General features: G+C 42.6%; 1 pseudogene; it reads right to left on the bottom strand.

Annotated features, from left to right (window-relative positions):
- Positions 1-696: 696 nt before the first annotated feature.
- LOC142266692 (U2 spliceosomal RNA) lies at positions 697-903 on the bottom strand (annotated as a pseudogene).
- Positions 904-4696: the final 3793 nt, after the last annotated feature.

The raw sequence follows: 4696 nt of genomic DNA, 5'->3' as shown, positions 1-4696 counted from the left end.
AGAGGGCTTTTTACAGTTTGTCTATTCCCAATTAGCCGTTTAAGTATGCTTAATGAAAGTACTAATTCTTTCATAGGCCGCCCATTCTTAGTATTTGACGTTCCTTATATTGCGGTATCAGGCTTCGCAGCAGGTTGCAAAACATTCATCACCCATGACTGTCCCCAATTGGGCTCAGAAGCTAAATGTCTATCATGACCTCTCTTTTTGAAAGTCCAAGAGCAAGCAAACTCTTCCTCCAGGAGAGGGAGCCAACAGATCACTAAAGACATCATCATTGCTCAAAGAAAACACCGAAAAACAATGGAAGCTTTAATTGGAGTGGAATCTGATAGACAGCACCTGATGCCAAGTCTGCATCTTCTAACACCTGCAGTCACTGCAGCAGCTGAATCCAATGTGTCCAAAAGGGATCTATTCTATTCAATTGCAAATGATCTAGATAAGACTGAGAATAAGATACTGCACGGGACATAGCAGAGTTGGTCAAGTTGAGTGGAGATGAGTTTGCTATTTGGCACAGCTTTTGCATCAATAAAGCAAGTAAAAGGTGTGAAAGATAAAAAAAAGGGTGAAAGTGTGAAAAGTGAATTGGCCAAATTGAGGTGCATATAAAGTTTTTGCTTTCTTTCAATTCACTAATGGGGCTCATTTGAATCAGGTGAATTGAGTTCTGCTTTTGGAAACTGGGTTAAGAAGGGGTGCACCGGTCCTGGAGGTACTGCAATACCAGGTCAATGCGTGGAGTGGACAGAGCAAGATTTTTTCCATCTCCTTGTTCTAAAAATCCATTTAATATATGGTCCCCAGAGAGGGGACGTATCAGATATTAAACTGATAAGAACAGATTTAATTTTTTTTTTTTTCTGTTTATCAGTAGGACTTCAAAATAACAAAGGTGATCGCCTCCCGTTGCCTGGGAACCGTCCAGGCACAAGAGGGCTATGTGTCACCAGAAGGCGCACACACTTCCTCAAGGCCGGCAGACGTGCAATCCCAGGCACCTTCCAGTACCGACCAAGGTAGCGTCCTCCGAAACTACACTTGATCTTAGCCAAAAGGCCGAGAAGCTATAACCCGAATTGGTTACGGCCTTGAGTGGCACCCTGGCCTATACCGGACACATCTTAGGGAGAGGGAGACAAACCCACGCCTACAGAAGACATTTTGTCACCCAAGCCAACCCTTGAAAAGGCTGTTTTGCAGAGCAAAAACAAGAAGAATGATGCTTTTTGCAGCCGCCGCCCACTGCAATTAATCTGAATAACTCCTCCTCCTCCAAGCACCTCCCCTCCCCCTTGCAGTCTTTCCAATTCATGATACAAAAAGACGGACGGACAGGACAGGACAGGACAGGCTGCCTGACTTTCCGTCACTGCCACCCTTTGCCATCCTTGCCCGTAGAAAGCCCTTTCATCATCCCCAAACCCTAATCTTTTCCCTTCCCTTCCCAGCTGCGTCTCACTCCCTTTCATTAGGAAGTGAGCGCAGCCTTTTCTCCGTTCTGCACATGCGCGACGTTAAACACAAATGCGCAGGCGTGCGTTCCATTAGTCTCACTGCATTCCACTCCCATACAGGAAGTGGGCGCAGCTATTACTACGGTCGCACATAAAAGAACCCACGGCCACCACTGCACACAGCTGACTCCACCACAGGACACCCACTTCTACACCAACGCAGGTAAGACAGGATCGGCACCTCTATGCTCCCGTTACAATCAGGCTCAGTCACCATGTGATAACGCTCTCAACTCTTTAGTTGCAGGCTCCCCTTGCTTCACCTCCACTGGCTGTGCTGCCATTTCCTCTCCCACCTGGAAGGTATACTTTATTCCACTATTTTCCTGTTTCTCTCTTCCCCCTTTTCCCATAACCTACTTTTATCTGCATTTGTGGGGTATCTATATGCTATTTACATCATAGTTTTATTCATTAATATGGAAGGGAAGAGTGCCCATGAGAGTGTTGAACTGCGGAGAGCAAGAGATTAAGCTGCTCCGATTTGCCACCATTGATAAGCTGTTCTCAGTAGATACACATGCTATCCAAACAGCAGCATCCACCATTGCTTCAGCCCACCCATTCAGTGACAGCTCACCAAGTCAGCCAGAGGAGTGGTGTAAGGAATTACACGTAGGCACTGACTCCACACCTTCACATCACAAGAAGGGGGTCTACAGGCTAGTGCAAGAATACGAGCAAGTCTTCAGCAAACATCCGCTAGACTTTTGAAGAATAAAAGGGGTCAAACACTACATCCCCACAAGTGCACACCCACCCATCAAAGAGAGATATAAGCCAAAACTACCTGCACATTACCAGTGTACCAAGGACATGTTGAGCAACATGAAGGAGGCTGGGGTTATCCGTGACAGTTGTAGCCTCTGGGCAGCTCCGTTGGTCCTGTTAAAGAAGAAGGACAGCACCACTCCCCTGTATTGAGGAATAGCTAGCTGCATTGAGAACTGCAAATTATTTTTCTACCCTTGATCTCACTAGTCGCTATTGGCAAGTGTCCGTTGCTGAGGCAGACCGGGAGAAGACCGCCTTTGCCACCCCGATGGGTCTCTGCGAGTTCAAAAGCATGCCCTTCGAGCTGTGCAATTTGCCAGGAACCTTCCAGAGGCTGATGGAATGCTGCTTGGGACACCGAAACTTTGAAACGGTACTGCTATACCTTTATGATGTTATTGTTTATTCTAAAGCAAACAAGATTTTAGGGTGTATAAAAAGGGAGATTAGATCCGGTGATCCCAACGTATTGTTAACCCTCTATAAATCACTTGTAAGGCCACATCTGGAATATGGGGTAAAGTCCTGAGCAGGTTGATAACCATTGGTTTGAGCATGGTAGGGTGTAGTGCGCATCTTCCTGCATCGGTAAAAGCTGCAGAAGTCCTTGAAGATTTCCGCTTCAAAGGCAGTGCCTTGATCTGTGAGGACTCTCTCTGAGTAGCCATGAGGTCTGCATAAGTTTGCTTGGAAGACCTTCGCTGCAGTATGGGCCATTAGATCTTTGACTTGTACCACAACCATAAATCTCGAGTAGTTGTCTACCATCGTAAGTGCATACGTGAGCTCGCCTCGATATTCTGCAACAAAACTCCCTTTTTCGATTTCAGTTTCAGCAAACACTCCTCTTCCTGTAGAAAATATTTATCATTACCTAAGACAGTCATTCTAATGCATGACAATATTAAGGCAATTTAGTTAAAACTTGTTTTAACTCACCTTTAAGGGGATTGATGTATTTCATGGTCAATCCAGGTTTGTCAGTGATGGCACTGACATAATGTATGGCGTCTTTTTCGGGCGTTATCCTTTGCCTTTTCATTGTGAAAATCCAGTTGCCTATATCAAAGCAAATTCTACTACTTGTAAAGTATGCAGAAAATGAAATGTAGAACATATAACATCAACTGCTTAGGAACGCATCATAGGTTAGTACTTAAAAGGATATTGTCATGTTCTAGTCATAATGCAAGCTGGACATTTTTCATGTTACCCTGTAATCGCCGGCCTGTTCTAATGCTCACAAGCCAAGATATAGGCTCAGCTGCTAAGGCTTCCCTCTGCCTTCTGAATGAAACTTGAATATGTCTGGCTCACTGTGTATATAGCAGGTGCTCAGAAAAAATAAGAGTCAATTCAATAGAAATAGCTCTGGCACACTATAGTGATCAATAACGTAAGAAAAGAACTCTTGGAATGCTGAAAATTCTTTATTTGTGCAAAAGGATAATTCATCCAACGTTTCGAGCTTGTTTTTAGGTCTTTATCAAGGATAAAGTTATCTAAGATCATAAAGGGTTACAAAACCATATAAACACGTAATTAGTACATAGTACAACATAACAGTACAATATATTGCTACTTGAGAGTACAATGGGTCAAATGACCATGATGCACATACAAAAAATTTTTCCAAAGCCATAGTGAAAACATTTGTACTGAGGAAAGAAAATTTCCACATGACCTATCTGGAGAAACATTCTGGATCAAACAACCAAAAATAGTCAAGCAGGTAAATACACACCTATATGGATAACAGGATGATATGTGTTCAATTGTATAGCGTCATTGCCATTAAGGTACAAATGGAAAACTTGCAATCCTATATAGTGAAGGAAATGAACACATATCATATCAAAGAACACAGGAACACAGGAACATGGGTGTGAGAAAAACCTCAATGTTTATACTTTGTTCTTTATAATGGTGTGAACATGTATATGTCTCAGTACCTTATGCACTTGAGAATTCTAGTGAGTAGATGATGAAAGCCTATTTCAGAACTGGAATCGGTAAATAATTGTAGGTGGAATCTAAATGAAAAGATGGTACAAGTGTTATCATGACACGTGGGCTATAACACAATGGACCGTGTGACAAAGAAGAAAGGAGAGAAAGAAGAGGAAGAAAATGCAACTACCTGTAACATTACGTGATAGTCACTGGTAAGTATCACTTGACAATTCAAGTGAAAAAGGATTCCTTTATTAAAGGGTTCTCAGTCGCCTCAGGATCATGAAATACTAGGGTAAATGATATGAGAATGGGTAAGAAGCACCACTAAAGGAAATATGAGATGCAGGACATATATCTATAAACCCCTGAACTACATGATAGAAATAAAAAGAAGAAAAAAGAAAAAAAAGAAGAAAGAAGAAGAACACATAGAATGCGGAAAGAGA

This window comes from Anomaloglossus baeobatrachus, unplaced genomic scaffold, assembly GCF_048569485.1.
Source record: "Anomaloglossus baeobatrachus isolate aAnoBae1 unplaced genomic scaffold, aAnoBae1.hap1 Scaffold_29, whole genome shotgun sequence".
Classification (NCBI taxonomy): domain Eukaryota; kingdom Metazoa; phylum Chordata; class Amphibia; order Anura; family Aromobatidae; genus Anomaloglossus; species Anomaloglossus baeobatrachus.
This window is presented reverse-complemented; position numbering and strand designations above follow the sequence as displayed.